Source organism: Canis lupus, chromosome 5, assembly GCF_011100685.1.
Source record: "Canis lupus familiaris isolate Mischka breed German Shepherd chromosome 5, alternate assembly UU_Cfam_GSD_1.0, whole genome shotgun sequence".
NCBI classification, from domain to species: Eukaryota; Metazoa; Chordata; class Mammalia; order Carnivora; family Canidae; genus Canis; species Canis lupus.
Genome location: NC_049226.1, coordinates 8,471,075 through 8,491,724, shown reverse-complemented (window position 1 = coordinate 8,491,724; position 20,650 = coordinate 8,471,075). Strand labels below are relative to the sequence as shown.

Below are 20,650 nucleotides of genomic sequence, written 5' to 3'. Positions count from 1 at the left end.
TTGGCACAGTAACAGCAGTGTGAGATTGCATACACAGCTTACAGATTCTGACTTAGATATGTAAGTTCTGGCACATTTAAAATTTTTTATATTACACGATACTCCATGTTTCCTACATATACAACACTAGTCACACCTTACATCTACAGAATACACTCTGTATGTTAAAACATCTACATACCCTGGTAGCCGGACTCTTCTTGTAAAGACTTGTCGTCATTGGCTTCTATGAACATGAGGATGTTTTTGTCTTGTTTTGTTTTGTTGTGTTTTGTTTGGTGAGATTTACGGGAACATTACAGCTTCATTCTTTACATAATGACATAATTAATGTGGGTCCTGGAATTTGAAGAGTGCTCTGGGTTTTATCCTTAGCTTAATATTCTAAAATCTCTTCATTAGACCCATTTTCTAAGCCAGATTGTGAGTACAGTTGGAATTTGCAGCATAAAAATACAAAAAAGCAGTTTCTCATTCATTTACACAAAGCAAATATATTATGTACTTATATTCAAGGTAGCTAGGGGAAAGAAAGAACGGGGTGGTGGTGGTGGTGATAAAGTAGAATAAGACAATAGAGACACCACGATCTCATTTCCTAAGTCTCTGACATCTTTAACTCTTGGATTATATATAAACAATAGCACTTAAAACTATTTTTGAGGCATAATAAGGTTTCAAAAGGTGACAGGAGCCCTCATTTTAAAAATATTTCTTAAGATATTATAAATGTTTAAATCTATTTTAATAATCAAATATATGCTAAATATATTTTTAAAAAATAAGTTAGTAGTCTAAATGGATATATTTATTTTTCCTAGAGAATGTCAGTCAGATAGAACATTTATTCATTTAGTGTAGCTTAGGCTCTGTCTCTAAGGGAGGCAAAAAACTCCATAATTTTTTCCAGCTTTATGACAAATATTTTACAACTGCTGTGTTTAAGTGAAAAAAAAAAAAAACCAAGACTTAAAAGCTCAGGTGCACCTCTTACACAAGTTTTGCCTCATCTTTGGCAAACTCCAAAAAGGACTGTACTTAATTGAAAGAGGGAATGGCAGGAAAATCCAGCAAATGTATCCAAAATCAACACAATTTCAGTTCTAAAAATTAAGTCAAAAGCATGCAGTTCACTTCAGTTTGCAAACAGAAAGAGAGTATTTGTGTTAACTCAAAAAAAAAAAAAAAAAGCCAAGTTGAAAAGAAAAAATAAGTCAGAAACTAGTTTATGATTTCATTGTAAAAATTTGGGAGAGGTGGCCCCTCTGCTTTATATCCAAGTTAAAAAAAAAAAAAAAAAAAAAAAAACACTGGAGAAATTACCTAGCAAACTTTCTTGCATTGAGAAAGCATCATCTACCATTTTACAGCCAAATTATGTATCAGGTACTCACAGAACCCCCAAAACACTGTTAGAAACACATGTAAAAGACATTAGGAACATGCAGAACAATGGAAAAGATGGGTCTTCTCATGAAAATTCTGTATTTATCTTCAAGAAAAGAACCGCTGCTTATGAAGAAAATGGCATTACCAATCTAAAAAACTTGGTTATCAAGCTTTCCAAGAATTTACGTTTAAGACATTTCATAACTCTACATAATCATCTCCGTTTTTTCTCTTCCTAGCTTCCTGGCCAACATGAGTGTGCCTTAAGAGGAAAGGCCCAGATGGCAGGTGTGGGTGTTCCAAAATATCAGATATTATTTTGTTTATTTGAATTACATTCTTTGCTTGAACAGCCTCAGGGCGCACATAAAACATACTACTAATTAAAATAACCAACAGCAGTACTAATAAAACATCTAAAAAGCAGCCTTTATATAGAGAGACTTGAGGTTCTTGCCTCCTGACCTCAGTACATGGAACAATGAAGGTGCACTTAACACTAAGTGAGGCATTTCCATTTCTGTTGGCGGAGGAGGAGAAAAAGCCAACACAGGCTGTGGCAAGGAAGAGAACCCTTCTTGATAATGATGCATCATCAACATGGGGGCATAAATCTCACATATGGACACACAGCTAGCAGGACAAACTGCAGAGGAGCCATATCCCAGTGTGAACAACTGCATACAGACAGTTTGCTAGATTTAATCTACAGCAGCGGTTCCCAAACATCTGCATGTCAATAACCAGGAATACTGAAAAATAAAACAAAACACCTGTATGTCCCATGTAAGCTTGCCAACAATTTGCCAAGTAAGAATACTTTTTTAAAAAAACTGAAAACTGGGATGACTGGGTAGTTCAGTGGTTGAGCGTCTGCCTTCAGCTCAGGTTGTGATCCCGGGATCCTGGGATCAAGTCCCACATCGGGCTCCCCGCAGGGAGCCTGCTTCTCCCTCTGCCTGTGTCTCTGCCTCTCTCTGTGTCTCTCACAAATAAATAAATAAAATCTTAAAAAAAAAATGGAAACTGCCATCTACTATCACTGTCTCATTAGAATAGAATGGAAAAGTAGGCAAAGCACCATTTCAGAATAAATTTGGCTTTTGGAAGCAATGACTGCATGTCTTTTGGCTGGTTGTTCATTTTACTCCAAATATAAAATCTTCAAATATAATATGCGGCCTTGAAGATCAATGTTGAGAAACAACTAATCAATAGACCTAAGTTTTCATTGTCTTAAATCAGTATATCTATTATTATTATATATATTACACATTATACATTTGGATACATATATATTATACATGCATATATTACATGTTCTTGTGTATCATATTACACACGATTATATAATTAGGCATTATAATTACATATTAATATATGTTATATATTACACATACGTATTATAAAAGCTCAATACCAACATTTGGTTTCAAAGTAGGCTAAAACATGCGCCCCCTAAAGGACCATTAAATACAGACATCCCTTAGCTTTTTATCCTGAATGTGACCAATAAATGTCTCTAAAGCAGCATTTTTAATATTCTTGGTATTGACGGGTTTCTGCCACTGAACCATGATACCCAACTGGTCCCCGAGTGCCATCCCTACTCCTCCTTAGTAACATTCCCCTCCAACTTATGCCAAACTTTTCGACTTTGCTGGAAAACTGGTATTTCAGAGGCAGGAAAATGGACACAGCCAGCCCTACACTCAACTAAAAAAAGTTCCCATGCCTCTCTCTGCACTCACCACTCTGAAAACCTCATGCTTTAAAAAACCTCCTTTCCAAAAAAAAAAAAAAAAAAAAAAAAAAACAAAAAAAAAAAAAACCTCCTTTCCTTCCTTGGGGATGGAGTGGATTTTCATTTTAGCCTGATCTCCCCTGGGCAAAAATTATAGCCAAGGAGGAGCCCTTAGAAAGTGCAGAATCTGATTTCACCTGACTCTCCATACTGTGGGAAAAAGAACGAGCCTGGATATTCACCGGTCACAGAAATGTAAAAAATTCCCACCAGGCCTGGATTAACCAACCAACTCAGTGTTTGTCAGTTCCGCGGAGGGAACGAACCATGTCTATTTTGTTCACCACTGTAGACCCAACACCTGGAAGTTTCCTGCACAAAATGAGCGCTTAATAAGTGTTGATAAAGGAATAGACGCACACTGAGAGAAACCCAGCAATCCTCCTGGGAATTACAAAGTTATTTCGCAAACGACTAATGTACTACGCTTAAAAACACTGTAGTAAACCAAAAGCGATCATCTGAGAATGGTCTCACGTTACCAAGCAGCAGTTTCAGAGAATCGGCAACTAGCGCTCTCTGACCTGTTTACTATCTGGTCTGGGATGGAAGCGAACACCCAAATTTAGTGATGTCTTATTATGTCAATTTTTTAAATCAATGACTAATAGTTATGTGCTGTATAATTTAAGACGTCCTTAAGCCAAATGACTAACAAAGTGCATGATGCAGCATTACAGAAGAGCCACAGGCAAAAAAGAAGAGTTTAAATAACAGATGTTTAAAAAAAAAAAAAACAGATGTTATCAAAAAGTCCTTTAAATGTGAAGGGAGGGGCACCTGGATGGCTCAGTGGTTGAGCATCTGCCTTCCGCTCGGGGTGTGATCCCGGGGTCCTGGGATCGAGTCCCGCATAGGCCTCCCTGCATGGAGCCTGCTTCTCCCTCTGCCTGTGTCTCTGCCTCTGTGTGTCTCTCATGAATAAATAAATAAAATCTATAAATAAATAAACAAACAAATAAATAAATAAATAATAAATAAATCTATCTGAACAGAAAAGGGATACTACATAGAACACCAAAGCATTAATTTGCTCACAAACACAAATGACCCAGTAGAGTCTGCAAAGCATTTGTCATGATCTTGAAAGTTCTAAAGGCATAGGACCACCAGTGGGTAAATGGAAGTCTCTGCTTTTAGGATTGTTATAAAAATTTTGTAGCTAAAACAACAGACTGACTCTTCATACATTTATGACAGAGATTGGCATTACAGACTAAAATATCAGGGTTTTTATTGTACATAGTCATCTTTCCTGCAATGTGATATGGATTTTTGTAAGGCCAATATCATGTAAACAAAATCCTACCACATAAAGCCTCTATTAAATTTAGGAAGATAACTCTCAAGGAGGAATTTCAAATATACTCAGAGTATTGGCCAAGTTAACTGGGTCAAACCACAAGTAGTTTTATAAATGTCTTTAAAACTATCGAGTCAATCTATCCCATCTATTGGTAACACTGTTTTTAATGTCCTGAATGTGGTAAATAAATCTCTAGGGAAAACAAGCACATTTTTTAAGCCAAATGCCACAATACTAATTTATACATACACATGAGGTGGATTAGTCACTCCCTGTCGGTATCAGACAAAATCAATTTGCTAATTTATTTGTACAAATAAGTCCACCTTTTAAGTATTTATAAAATTAGGATTTTATTGTTTGTTTGTTTTTTTAAGATTCTATTTATTTATTTGAGAGAGTGTGTGAGCACAAGAGGGAGCATGACCAAGGAGGAGAGGGAGAAGCAGGCTTCCTGTGAGCAGGGAGCCGGACATTGGGCTTGATCCCAACATCCCAGTATCATAACCTGAGCCAAAGGCAGACGCTTAACCAACGGAGCCACCCAGGCGCCCCTAAAATTAGGTTTTTAAAAGATTATACAAGTATTTAAATCAGAGTTACCAGGGAAAGATTCAAATGTTTCAGTCAGTAGCTCTGTCACCTTAATGCCCTAGCACCAGAGAGCAATGATCCATTCCTGGAGTAATGGTGGGTCTCTTGGAAATGATTTAAGGGGGAGGGACTCTACATGCAGCAGCATGAAAAATCTTGCCAAGTCTGATACTCCACCCCACCCTTGCCTCTTGCCTCCACTAGGCAGGGAAGAATTTGTGTGGAAATATATCTATTTGTACATCTTATCAAACACCTGTCTTACGAGACAAATTATTCCAAAGAGTAAAAACAACCACCATTTGTTAAGTTTATAGGTGAAAGATTTTACATGTATTTTACTGATCCTCACAACAATCCTAAAGATAGGTGCTGTTTCCATTTTACCGTTTACGATGGAAGGAATAGTAAAGAAAAAAGCTCTGATAGCCTGCCCATGATTCTACAGCTAATAAATGGCAGGGATAGCATTTGAACCCACGGCAATCCCAGGCCCAAGCCTATCCCTTTTATTTTCCTAAATAGAGACCTTTGAGTATAAATCTGTTTTTATGTCCACTGACTTCAGTGTGAATCCATAGCCACTTCTCATTCTGGAGGGATTCTCAAACCTACCAGGTTTTAGCTCTTTTTCCATTTTAATCTGCAGATGGGTTGTTGGAGGCCTGAAAATTATTTTCTTTTCTTTTCTTTTTTTTTTAATAAATTTCTGAGCTCCTGCATCTTCATTACTGTAAGCTTACCAGGGGATCATCTGCCAGACAATGAAGACAGGACACAAGGTATCAATGCCCAACTGGCATTTGTGTTTTTGGATCATGTCTACGACATGGGAAGGTCAAGTGATGTTAGAGAATACAGAGTACAAAGAAAGTTTTGGAATCGGTAAGAAGAAAAGCAGATGTGAATTATCTCCTAGCCCATGGAAGCATAAGTGTGACAAATTTGAAAAGCATGTGACATAGCAAAGAGCCTTATACAACTTTGCAAACACACGTATTACAAAGATCCCATATTACTCTGGTTCAGCAACAGTAAGTATTAATACACTCAAACAGTTCATTCAATGGGTTTTAAAGTTCCCAGTACTAAAAGAAACAAAAAATAAAAATAAAGTTCCCAGTACTATACATACAAGTGCACTTCCGAAGTGACTGTCTGCAACATACTGGGCTGGTAGTTAAAAGCAAGCTCATTATTTAAAAAGAAGAAGAATATTAATCATGCTTAGAATCAAAAGAACCAAATCAAATAGGCAAGTGAAATATAAAATAAGCAAAAGTATCTTTCTACTATTAAACAATACAGACAACCTAAACATTTTTGAAGATTTAAAATTTTTGACTTATACTTGTTTTGTGGTTATGTATTTATTTTGTAAATTTTAGTTTTAGAAGAAGTCCACATCTAGTTTACTTTGTATATAATGAACAGATTAGTAATAAAAATGATTTCATCCACATTAGTTTACAAGAATTTTTCCTTTTGAAAAAGTCATATATTACCCAAGTTTGACTGCTAACCCCTTTTTAGCAAAATACTAGCCATTATCATCTCAGTTAAGACACTATGTTAACTAATCAAACACACAGTTATTTCTTTGATCACACACATCCCTATAAATCTGAGCTGAGAGTGAGGGCAAAGGAAAGGACAAGAATAATAGTTTCAAACACAAGATCCACAGTCCCCCAAATCAAAACAGTTAAAAGCATCCTATAAACATTACCTATCTCCAATAGCCACCAAGACCACTACCCTAAGAAAACTCTATAAATGCAATACAATCAAGCTTTATCCTCTACTTTATAGGCCCCAGAAGGATTATCTTAAAGTCTGTGCATTTGCAGAGTTGTGGCACTTTTTCTCCTGCAAACACATTCAGTATCACTACAAAAATTACCTGTGCTTCCCTGAAAACCTGGATTCCAGTGATAAAAATCCAATAATGGGGCCACCCTATGGGATGGAAGAAAAAGATGGAATTCTCAACACTTAACTGATTCCACAACTCCTATCTCTAGTTCTTTGGATCCCCCTCTACTGTTAAATCTTAATCTTCAAGTCACTTGAGGGCAACATACTTGTGTTGGCCAACTAGAAGCAAAATAGGGGGAGTTGCCCGGGTGGGGCTCACAGTGTGCATAATTGGCCCATCTCCAAGTCAATATTTGCATCTGATGATTCCATGTCTATTCTATTTCTTTTTTGGAAACAACTTGGGAATGGCATTTTACTGGTGATCTCTAATGCTACCAGCCCCAGTTAAGTGTTTATGTGTCCTGACCTTGCGTAAGCCCAAAAGAAATTTAAAAGGACCTAAGATTGAAGCTCATTATTTAAGTATACATATAAGAATTCTAGAAAGCACTGGGATTTCCCATAGATGACACCACTTGTTGGGGAAATTATCAAGGGAAAAGTCAGCAAGGGGTTCCGAGAACAGGGGGCTCTTGCTTCTAAGAACGTGTCCATAAGGGTAGATAGGAAGTATATCTCTCACAAAATAAATTTGATTTTTCTGGTATCAAACTGATATGTTTATATTAAGTTTGGGGAGATAGGACGGAGGAAGGGGGAATCACAAAGTTACACCACTGAGTGGGTGAAGCAAGAAAGTCAAGTGGTGTTCAGTTATATGGAGATTCACAGATTTACCCAAAAGTTGCTCATTAACACTGATAGCACTCACCTACCTAACAGCTCTCTTCGGTATGCATCAGAATGCTAACTAATCCAAAAACAAAAACATATCATCAATTCTAGCTTATTCTCACATCTGTAGCTCCCCAGAGTTTAATCCCCACTCATTTTATTTCAATTTGACAGTCTAATTCATCTATGTCACAAGAACATCATATTTTGTGAATACAAACTCCCCATCGCAGAGACAGCAATTGTAACAGAGCAGCAACTCTCACCCTCCAGGAGCACCTCCCACACTCTGACCACAGGGAGGCTGTGTCACACGCTGTAGTGGAATCTGGCTTTGACACCAGGTACTCAGACTCTTGAGCTTACCCTCATCCAAACCCTTACGATACAAGTCTGAAAATTCCCAGGTTAAGAAAAATCCCATTTACAGAAAACTAATACACTCTCAATTTAACTGTTTCATTAATCTAGAAATTGCACATGCTAAGTTTACTTTAAAACAAGGTGTAGGGGCAGGGAAGGTGCCTACCAGTCCTATACTGACCATCTACTAAGCACCATATGAATGATAAAAATCAATGGTCTTCATCAATTGACCTTGTTTAAAGTGTAGCAAGAGCATTGTAGCAAGAGCACTGGGTACCTTCAAGTCACACTTAGTATCAATCTGTTGGGAATGAGAAAAAGAAACAAATAATGCAGCAAAGAACTGAGCCATACACTCCTGAACGTGTATGGCTATGCTATGACAATTGTTCAAGTCATTTTCACACAGTTAGAGAGCAAGGGGTTGAAAAAAATTTTTCAATATGCTATGACAATTGTCCAAGTCATTTTCACACAGTTAGAGAGCAAGGGGTTGAAAAAAATTTTTAAAAGCCAAAGACTTTTCAAATAACTCAATTTCATAAGGGAACAAGGAGGAAAACTCTTATTGGTTAAATTTTCCACTAAAGAATATCAAAGAAACATCAAAGAAAACCACGTTTAAAAGATGTTAAAAATAGGAGGCAAGAACTCTAGAATTTCAAGAGTATAATCACATAAAAGCCAAATTAACCTGCTGACATAAAACTATTATTTTGAAGCCATTCAATCGTTACCTAAAAAGCAACATGCAAACTAATACATATCAATCGCGATAGACCAAACTACATTATAGACTTGGCTTATACTTGGTAATTAGAGATCTGAACAAGTATTCATTCTTGTTCAGTTTTTCTCCTTTAAAAAAAAAAAAAAAAAAAAGACCTTACAGACAAGCTTCATCAATCATTAAGAGGGCCTGGTTCTGATATTATATGAGCTCTGTCAACTTTAATCAAATTGCTTGCCAGATCGTAGATAAGTAATGACTTGCTTAGGTTAAGCAAGGCCAGAGTTTTCCTTCTGTAGTATATACATCTCCAGAGTGAAAATAAACAGCCTCACACCTCTTACTGGGAGCTGGTCTCTGTTGCTATTACAACTCACTCTTCACCCCAATGAAGGAGGAGGGGCAAGAGTGGCCTTTAAGAATACCTACGTTTCTTTCTTTCCTTCTCAATCTGCTCATCAAAACCATTTTTAAACTATTTCATTAGACAGTTAACAACTGGTTTGATTTTCACCGAAAGGATACAAATTAGCTGTCATTAAATGCTTTAGCATTAACATCTGTTTTAGCCAACATTATACAGTGATACAAAACGAAAAAGAAATAAAAAGTGACCAAAGCAACATTAAAAGGATCACTTAAAATTAACTGCAAAGCTTGAATTCATTTTCTAACAAATCCAAGAAATGAAAAACCAAATTATGTCTCGATACCATCTGTCATGTTTTGGCTACAGGACAACTGTTAAGAGAAAGAGCGTATCAATTTAGATTTTACATTCATTCCATAATCAAAGACACTAATATAAAAATGAGATTTATTTCTAAAAAAGCTCCCTTTGCTATTTTCCTTACTTTACATAGAATTGGAAAGGGCTTCCAAACTTCATTTTCAGCTGGGACATTCTATTAAAGAATTTCTAAGCACCCAAGTACCTGCTCTGAAGAAATGTGCTAGAAAAAAGCAAGGAACCCTGTGGCTAGAAATAAAAATAAAGTGACCTCTGTAAAGGAAAGAGTTTAAAGATCCAAGACACCAGGGAATGAATTTTACCTTAGGCAAAATTCACTTCCATAACTTCCCTTAGGTCAACAGAATGTATAATGCAGAGTCTGTGGTTTAGAAATATCAAAGAGAAAAAAAAAACCAATTTAGAAGTATTTTATTCTATTCCTAAATGTGCAATTACAACCTAATTTACGCTTAGAAAGACTACAGTTTCAAAGAACCTCCTTTCTCAACATTAGAGAGACTTTTCAAGTTCATCCAACTTTGAGCTACCTTAAAACTCTCGTGTCTGATACTAATGCTCAATCACGTACTGTCTTCATGGCTTCCATTCCCAGGAAAATTTCACTACTTCATATGCTTAAGCAGAAAAGCAAACACACACCAAAACTGTAAAACACTGCAAAGTACAAAGGGCTGCATAAAAGTTATGTAAGAAAAGATCACCATCAGAAACAGGAGGAAATTATTCTGTGTATGGAATACAAAGAGCCATGAGACAGGAGGAGGAGTAATTGTTGGACCGGGGCCCCTCCTCAGCGAGGAGCTAAGGGAGCACAGGGTGGGGTGGGGGGGTGGGGGGTCGTGGTTCACCCATGCAACACCAGGCGAGCCAGCACTTTGCTTCCCCAGTCCTCTGGAGGCACCATCCTTGCAAGTCTGCAGAGTCCCACTCTGCAAAAGCAGTAACGCCAGCCCTTTGTCACCACATCACTTACTGTTAACTCGCCCCAGTAATACCGGCGCTACGTCCACTCCAGGTGAATCAGACACAAAAGCCGTTAGTATTTCTCACCGAATTAGAAGAACTTTTATTTTTATTTTATTTTTTTTAGAAGAACTTTTACAAGGAAATGGGGACTTCGTTTGCCTACTAAATGTCAAGTGGAAGGATTTTTTTTGCCAGAAAACTCACATTTCAGTATGGAGGGGGGAAAAAAGCTTCAATTGCAGAAATGAGTGAAAAACTCAGAACTCAGTTTCTCTCTCTGGTGTGTTGTGGGCCTCAGGAGTTTGAGAGGCGGTGCCTTGTTGATCTGATTCCGCGACCAGCTGACATCTATGATCACAACTAATTAAGTATTTTGTATGTATGTATGACTAGCTAAGAAAACACAAATCTGATCTTTGTCCTACAGGGTTAACCATTTCCTTATCTTTTCCCTGATCATCTCCTATCTCAGAGAGAGATCCCAAAAGAAGGAAAGTTTTGACAATCTCTCTTTAAAACAATTTATGTTATTTTCATGTGCGGTGGGATACAGCCCAGACTTGGAAGGGTCACATTTAGAAATGCACTCTGGGAGTTGGCTACAAGAACCCCTACTGACAATAATAAGATATATGTAGTCAAATCCCAGAGCTAAAATTTATTTGATGCCACAAAACGTTGCTATCAATCTCTGCACAAGCTGTATTGTATGATTAAAAACCCCATTGTGGCTGCTGTCATAGTAACAAATGTGAAATTATTTTAAGACCTAACCACTATGACAATAGATTCTTTTAAAATGCATCCTCAAACACAAAAAGGAATAACAAATAATGACAACTATGTTTGCTAGCCTAATAGGAGACCACAGTTAGTAACTCATAATGACTCAAAATTGGCTTTAGTTAGCCATGGGATTAAAAAAACACACACACACACACACACAATGTATGATGAAAATTATGTGAAAGACCTATACAGGTCTACAGTCAGAACATGAGTATTGCAATTTCTTTTAAAAGAGAAATCCAATAAATAAATAAACAAACAAATAAATAAGAAATCCAACTAAAACACAAAGCAATCTAAATCATGATGACTAGAGCTTGGAATTAGAAATTCAGGGTAGAATTGCATTGTCTTTATTTTAATCTCAGAAAAGGGTTTGATCATAAAAAATAGAAACTATGCCTCACCATCATAAATGTGAATCAAAAGTTCAGATAAAGAGATCTGAACCATTCTAATCAAACTATAATATGACTTGAAAACATTTGAAGTAGAAGTATCTACTTAGAATTAGGTTTGAAATATACTTTCACCCATCAGAACTATAGTCCTCCTTACTGTGACACTAAACCTGTAATTCCATTTCAGGTGAATATTCAAAATTTAATGGAAGAAATAAAATGAGCTTGTTTAAAAAAGGTGATCCAAAAAAATAAAAAAAAAAATAAAAATAAAAAAGGTGATCACAGCAAGATGAACCCATGAGGTAAATCATGGACAGAACCTAACAGGCTGTAGTATGGCTCTACTCAAGAGTTTAATGATCTATCAAGAATGATAAAAGTATCTTCTCAGTATTTAGTAGTCCTTGGGTCTACTGGACCTACTGCTCAGATGCCTGGACACCAAACTGGTATATGAGCTGTCATTAAATCATGGTAACATCTGGGGCGTCTGGGTGGTATGGTCCAGAAAGAAACTTAGCACAAGCCTGCTTGTCCTTCTCCCTCCCTCTCTGCGTCCCCCTAATAAATAAATAAGTCTTTTAAAAAATCACGGTAACATCTAAAAATCTAATTTCACAACAAGAGTGAACAGGGCAAGACAGGCATAAAGACACGCTACATTCAATCAAACTGAATTAACTGGTAACACGATGTTATTTTATGCATGATTATAAAAAAGGATTAAATAGCTCCTTTTCTACATAAGTGTACTGTCACATTTGTAATCACACCCAGACACCCACCGTCATGTGACCATTTTATAAGCCAATCATCAAACTTTTTCAACATATTGCAAGCTAGGTCATATCAGGCCAAATCATAAAGTTTAACTCCACTTTATGGATAAGGATCCCTCATACTCACGCTCACACTCTCCTAGTCACCAAACTGAAAGGAACAGTTTAGGGCAGTCCCGATGGCGCAGCAGTTTAGCTAAAACTATGTTCACTCCCCAATTCTCACTGCCTGTTACTCACTGTGTTGTTATTTTGTTATATACACATGCTGAGGCCAAAACCATGAAAATTAGCCAAAACAAATGGACAAGAAAAATGTCTTACTCCTAGCTTATGATGCTATTTTTGTTTTTATTGGAATAAAAGAGGCTGCCAAGTTCTGATGTCACTAGAGTAATTTCATGGCCTGATGAAAGTAGTATTTTATCCATTAAACATTCATCCCCCTTGCCAAATTTACCTCCAACCAGGCAATGTGTACAATTACTCGTTGAACAGACATCAAATTATAGTAAAATAGAGAATACTAATTACTTTTACCGTGATACCATAAAAAGCCAATAACTCTTAGGCATTTCCCTGGCAAGAGACAGAAGCCAGAATGCACTTTTTAGTACCTATATATCCAAGAGAACACCTGCAATGCTGAGTATTTAAAAAACAGACAACACTTGACATCAAGCTTTCTCTCTAGACACCAAATGTTGCACAGAAGAAAAATACACATTTTTAAATATATTCTTCAACAACTCATCCATTTAAAATGTTAAAAAGAAAACCATTTTTAAAATAAAATTGTTAAAACATCACACATGAATTCTAGTAATTATGTGACATTTAAGTATGTTTTTCTTTATCTAAAGCATTCTTGGGATCCCTGGGTGGCGCAGCGGTTTGGCGCCTGCCTTTGGCCAGGGGCACGATCCTGGAGACCCGGGATCGAATCCCACGTCGGGCTCCCGGTGCATGGAGCCTGCTTCTCCCTCTGCCTGTGTCTCTGCCTCTCTCTCTCTCTCTGTGACTATCATAAATAAATAAAAATAAATAAATAAAATAAAATAAATAAATAAAGCATTCTTTATCTTCATGGTTTGAAGTTGTGCTCAACATGCAGAATCACTTTAACTGGGTTTTTAAGAGCAGACTGTAGGGATGTCTAGATGGCTCAGCGATTGAGCGTCTGCCTTCAGCTCAGGACATGATCCTGGGATCCCGGGTTCGAGTCCCACATCCAGCTCCCCACAGGCAGCCTGCTTCTCCCTTTTCCTGTGTCTCTGCCTCTCTCATGAATAAATAAATAAGTAAATCAGAGCAGACTGGATGTTGAAATCGCAACGGATCTTGAGAGGACAGTTTAGCATCTTGCCACTCAGTGGGCTCCACTCAACATCATCAACATTATTTGAGAGCTTGCTAGAAAGGGACAATCTTGGGATTCACCCCAGACTTACTAAATCAGAATCTGCATTTTTAACATCCCCCAAGAAATCCAAATCACAGGGACACCTGAGAAGCACTGCTATGGCACTGATTCATTCAGCTGTTTGGGTATTTACTACTTGTTAGGCACAGCACAGCACAAGTAAGAGGGTGAGAGGGATAATCACCTATCAGGGAAATCACATCGTCTGACCTTAAGGAGGAAGATAAGGCTAAGCAGTCATGTAAATAACGATGACACCATACCAGTGCCACAAGAGACAGACACAGTTCTGTTCCCAGCCTGCAGGAAAGAAAGCAAGGTTCATTCCAGTGATTCCAAGTAGCCACAGAAATATCCAACAGGGAAAGAACCCCATACACCCCACTGAAGACCTGGGCCCTAATAAGTGAGTGAGTGATTCTGGCAGGGGCCTTAGAGAAACTGTTTAAGGACAGCATTCATATGATCAGATTGAGGTTTTAGGACAATCTTTACTCCAGCAAAATGGAGAACAATGGATCATTTGGAGTGTAGGCCAAACCAAGACTGAAGATAGGGAGACGATGTACTACTAACAGTTTAAGCAGAAAAAAAAAAAGTTTGTTTTTTTTTTTTTTTTAGTCTCATATTCAAATTTCCTCTCATCCCCCTCCCAAATTTTGAAAAGAATGATGGAGGGTAAAAAAGTAAAAGGAACAAAGAGATGAGAGAAACCTGCTTATAGCAAAGGAAGGCATGGACAGTTTATGTGTGTACATAAACACAAAACGGTAAAAAAAAATTCAATCTACTATACTTCTCTGTTTTATAAAATAGGGAAGATACTGTTTCAGTGATTCAGGATTCTATCCTCCCTTCAATCATTCTAAATGTCAATTATTAACACACATTTACAGATATAGGATGTGTATGTTGGATTCAATAACTATGGGCCTCAAAAAAAAAAAAACAAAACAAACAAACAAACAAAAAAAAACTATGGGCCTCAGAAAATGTCCCAAGTATAGTTTTGTTGATAGAATAAGTCACTAGTATCAGCCTTTTCCCCCCAAGTTATCTCTCTCGAAAGTCAAGTATAGGAAAGTATGGTGGGGGAGTGAAGGCACAGAGCAAAGATGTATATTTATTCATTTTGACGGTACATTTGTTGTAGGAGTGAATAAATAAATGAGCCAGTGGATGGGCCTCAAGGAAATTCTCAGATGTGCACCTACATAAAAAAGTAGCAAATACTTTACTTGTAAAGCATTATCATCTCTGACACGTACACATTTAGAATATTGCAAAAGTCCCAATTTTCTCTTTAAGTATGAAAGATGGGAAGAATATTTGGCATTTAACTTATTAGTGATAAGTAAAGAATTACATTTAAAGGAAAGAGCTGACAAGTAGAGGTGGTCCTCAACTTTAAACTAGGATTAGTTTGAGAAAATGTATTTATTCAATGGCTGTCTGGAATTTTTAAAAAAAAATTTTATGTATTCATGAGAGACAGAGAGAGAGGCAGAGACACAGGCAGAGGGAGAAGCAGGCTCCATGCAGGGAGCCCAATGAGGGACTCAATCCCAGGACCCCGGGATCACAACCTGACATTTGAGCCACCCAGGCACCCCCGTTTGGAAATTTTTTTTTTTTTAATTTTTATTTATTCATGATAGTCACACACAGAGAGAGAGAGAGAGAGAGGCAGAGACATAGGCAGAGGGAGAAACAGGCTCCACGCACCGGGAGCCCGACATGGGATTCGATCCTGGGTCTCCAGGATCGCGCCCTGGGCCAAAGGCAGGCGCCAAACCGCTGCGCCACCCAGGGATCCCGCCGTTTGGAAATTTTTAACACATTTTTCTCTCTCCAAAATTACACGTGGATTGGTTATGTAGAATCACTCTTTCATAAAAGCCCATTTCATGGAGTCTTAGTCCTGCAAGGGCCCTTAGAGGTCATGTGGTTCAATCTCCCTTCCACAGTGTCTTCAGCAAATGTCTAGTAACAGGAGCTCATGTCCCCTCAAAAGAGCATTTTCTATCACAAGGCAGCCCTATTGGTCACAGTTCTTCCTCCTTTTGAACCAAAATCTGCATCTTTTGAGTCCCCCTACAGGACAAAAGATGAATCATATATCACTATTTCAACTCTCCCCACCCTCCCCGAAATCTGGGACACCAGTGGTCTGATTTAAGAAGAAAAGGGGACAACCTAACTCTCTGGGGTCCGGGGGAAGCCATCCCTGCACATGGCTATATGTGAAGAATGACCTTGCGTCCAGGAGTACAACATAATAAGATCTAATGAAATTATAAAAGCTGAAAAGTACAATGTCTCCTGACAGAGAAGCGGCTTGTGTTCAAGCAGAACATCCAGAAAATCCTTCCTTAACATTTCCAAACACAGAAATAGAAGCTATTTACCCCAGCTGCAACCCCCTCCAAAATTAAAAAAAAAAAACAAATAAGCAGCCTTCTAATTCACTGACATCATCTCGTACTCTTGTTTCACTATTTGGTGAAATAAACTTTATTTAGCACATTAGGGAATTCCAACAACACAGACAGGAATTTTAAACATATAGGCATTGTCTGACTGCAAGTAAGAAGCCAAAACTCTTCTCCGTAAAGGGTATGGTCCTGTTTCTCAAAAACTTTCTGTAGCGTAACAACATCCTACCTCCCCTTTCTTCCACTTTGGGGTTTTTTGTTTGTTTGTTTGTTGTTGTTGTTGTTTCAAAAGAACATCGTGTTGTTCTCTTTTCTTCTAAAAGAGTATCACGCGAATGCCAGGCTAGTGGTTTCTTCTGTACATTTGTAAATATTGATTATGGATTAAATGCTAAGCACAAAAGATATAAGCTACCTGAGATGGCTTTCTCTGCTTTGAGGTTCTCTTCCTTCCCTTCCTGGGTGGCTCAGCCAGTTAAGCATCCAACTCTTGATTTCAGCTCAGGTCGTGATTTTCAGGGTCATAACATCGAGCCCCATGTCAGGCCCTGGGTGTGAAACCTACTTAAGATTCTCTCTCTCCCTCCCCTCTGCTCACCTCCCCACGCAGCCAGCTAGTACATTATCTCTCTCTCTCAAAAAAAAAAATTTTTTTAATTTAAATTTAAAAATTAAAAAACAGAGGATCCCTGGGTGGCTCGACGGTTTAGCGCCTGCCTTTGGCCCAGGGCGCAATCCTGGAGTCCTGGGATCGAGTCCCGCCCTGGGCTCCCTGCGTGGAGCCTGCTTCTCCCTCTGCCTGTGTCTCTGCCCGCCCCCCTCTGTGTGTCTATCATGAATAAATAAATAAAATATTTTTTAAAAAAAATTAAAAACGGGGACGCCTGGGTGGCTCAGCGGTTGAGCATCTGCCTTTGGCTCAGGTTGTAATCCTGGAGTCCTGGGATCAAGTCCTGCATCAGGCTTCCTGCAGGGAACCTGCTTCTCCCTCGGCCTTTGTCTCTGCCTCTCTCTGTGTCTCTCATAAAAAATCAAAAATAAAACACATGCACACACAAAAGAACAGTTATCAGTGGATTTGCCTTATGTAAGTGTGATTAAGAGTAATTATATTACCTTCACCCAGTTTTATGTACAAAAATAAGGTCCTGATAACTTTTCTAAGCTAACCCCTAGGATCTGATTGTCAAAAAATTTAGGAAGAAGTGCTGGTTTTTCTCCCCAATGGCTACATACTCAATGTGCCAATAAAATGAACTACTACAAAAGATGCTATAATAATTTTAAGACCGTAAACAGTAACGTAGATGAATCTCACAGACATAATGAACAGTACAAAAAAAACAGATATAAAAGAGCACATACCATATGAATCTGTTTGTATAAATATAGTTTAAGAACAGGCAAAACTAATGTACAGTGAGACTAGTTAGAACAGTGTCTGCCGGCTGGGGGTGGCAGGGTTGTCTGGGAAGGGGCACCAAGGAGCCTGATCTGGGGAATAGTTACCACGCACATGTGCATATGCAAAAACTGAATCTGGCTGTTCACTTAAGTGTCCATTAAGTGTACATTCTTACATTATATGATCAATTAGAAAAACGCAACATTGTTTCCAAACGCCTCTGCAGTTCAACTGCAAAATTAAGAAAACCGTAGCACACCACAACAGCTGGGTGTCCCCACACTGTTACTGGCTTCTGAGAATTCCTTTCTAGCCAGTATTTCAAGGAAATTACTCTGGATCAAAGGAATAAACTAATGTGTCCAGGAGGAATTACTAAAAGTACAGCAGCTAACTCAGAGATGTTTTAGTACATCCAAGCGAAAGATTTACTTTCAATATCCCATGTAATCCCCACGACAGTGGTAGGAGATGCTGTTGTTATCTCCATTTTCCAGATGAGGAAACCAAGACATTGGTCAGGCTCAGTGGCCCGGCTCACATAAAGAAAAAGAGGTGAGCCAGTCTCCAACAGGAATATGTAGCTGAAAAGCAAGCTTTCTGTGTCAAGTTTTTAATTCTGTCTGTGGTGCGATCATCTAAAAATAAAACGGGCCATGCAGTTCTTTTTTTTTTTTTTTTAATTTATTTTTTATTGGTGTTCAATTTACTAACATACAGAATAACCCCCGGCCATGCAGTTCTAAGCAACAAAACGGTAAGGGGAATGTATCTCAGTTCAGTCATATAACCTGAACCAAGACAGGCACAGTGCTGACTTCAGTGTTTACTCCAATTCATTCAAGAGTCCTTCCTAGGTGGCTGTCCTGGAGAAGGTATACCCAGGATTAAGGTGGGAAAGGCTTAAATGTAGTCTCTAAAAGGCTTCTTTATTTTCTCAACACTCTGTATTGTGAGGAGAATTTGGTAGAGCACTACATGGTGGCCGGACGGAAAGGACTGTGACGCGACGTGATTTTAATCAGGGACAAAAATACATGAAATTAACCATCGGATAAGCCACTGCATTACGCGTCCGTTGAAAACTAGCACTGGAATCCACGTTCACGTTTAACTCTTCTCGGAATACGGAAATCAATTAACTCTACCCTCCAAGACCCAGAGCTGCTCCTCCTGGAAAAGTACACAAGAAACACACTGGACTAATATCCTGAGAAATGCTTGCATCCAAAGATTATTTGGGGCAGCTGGGGGTGGGAGGGAGGGGCCAGGGCAGGAATGCTTCTCAAACACTTTGCTCCAAAGATTTTCACAGGATATTCCTGATAGACCTATTTTCATTTACTTGCGGCTGTTGGCAAGTCTGCAGAGCAATGCCTTCAAAGACCCTGACAGCCAGAACTCTCAAAAAAAGGACAGCAGGAAAGAGACGTATGTACCCTACATGAATTTAAATTCTCTAAGAATGCAACAAGAAGGCAATAAAATCACATAAAAAACTAAAGAGCACACAACTCGAAGGAGCACTTCATGTCTGCTCCTGAAGCAATCTGCTTCACCTAAAAATCTGATTTTGCTCTCAGCTGAAGGAGTTATTAGAATACATGGGCCCTTGCAGGCAAGACCAAACTGTAACACAATTTCACATCTTTATCAAAAGATCATTCAGAGAAAACTTACCGAGTCCGCGACGTGTGTATGCTTGCGCTTCGGAGGGAAAGCAGAGAAGTGACTTTCTGTACTTACAGTGGCGTTGGGTTCAGTGCTAAGAACACATCCCCACACAGTCCTGCTTGCAAGAAAGTTCTGACTAGCAATCTGCCTTCGGGTTGGGCTTTTCTCTTACAAGATAAGCTGTTAAGTCATGCCTTGATTTTAGATCTGCTAACATATGGAGTCTTCTAATGCAGCCTCTCTCCGCCCCCCTCCCTCCACCGCCCCATCACCACTCGGCTCCCCCTCCCTCTCCACACACACACATACACACATACAAAAAAGGCACTGCAGGGCAGAAATTCCTCAGGTGCTCGCTAATGGAATTCCCAGGGTCCTGGAGCCGCTTCGGGGATCAAGAGATCTCATAGCCCCTGCTGGGGTAAGGAGCAGCGAGTCTGTTCCATTTAATCAAATACAGAATGAATTTTCAGCTCTATTCACTAGCTTGTCTCCCGGGCTCTCAAAAGGCACCAGGCAGCTAGAATCACACACATGTGGCTCTTTTAGGCAAGTATAATTAGTTTGATTTTAAAAAGCCACATTAATAATATCACCTCAGGACCATTATTCAGGGGACAGATGACAATGATACTGTATGTTTTAAGCCTGACAATGGGGGGAAAGAGCACAAACAATGACGAAAATCCTTGAAGGATTAAAAAAAAAAAAAAACCAACAAACCAGTTTTTCACTTAATTGTAATCCAATATTTTTTTAAATGACATGAAGGATATTCCATACACCATCTTTTAATTTTCACTGAGAAGACTCAAAGCCCTCCCTCCTCCTCAGCCTCTTAAAAGTCAATTAGTGCCATATACACAACAAAAATTTGTAAATGGAATGTTTATAAATAAATGCAATGTTTACATACAATATAAAACCTTGAATAAAAACAATAAAACATTCTCTAATTCAATCCAAGGCAACAAAAGTTGTTGGGGGGGGGGGGGGAGAAGAGGAAGCACTAATCAAAAATCACCATAAAATCGAGTTCTTCAAAGCAATCTATTTAGCAACCAGACTCCAAATTCTCTTTCTAATCTAATTAGTTCCTATTAAGTAGTAAGATCATATATCTAAAGAAAGACTACGTGGTACACAACTCATCTGCTCTCCTGATGTATTGTCTTAT

At 38.4% G+C, this 20,650-nt stretch overlaps 1 protein-coding gene across 7 annotated transcripts in view; it reads right to left on the bottom strand.

Moving 5' to 3' along the window:
• The window catches only part of CDON (cell adhesion associated, oncogene regulated), a 99,514-nt gene that overhangs the window by 76,507 nt on the left and 2,357 nt on the right, over window positions 1-20,650 (bottom strand). The window contains exon 1 of one of the 7 annotated variants that reach the window (XM_038535704.1): window positions 19,480-19,685. The exons of 5 other annotated variants lie outside the window; for them this stretch is intronic. The gene's annotated coding sequence lies outside the window, so the exon portion shown is untranslated. Of the gene's footprint in view, window positions 1-12,663; window positions 12,728-19,479; window positions 19,686-20,650 lie in introns of those variants that run through there. One more of the 7 variants, XM_038535705.1, reaches the window with a different exon arrangement.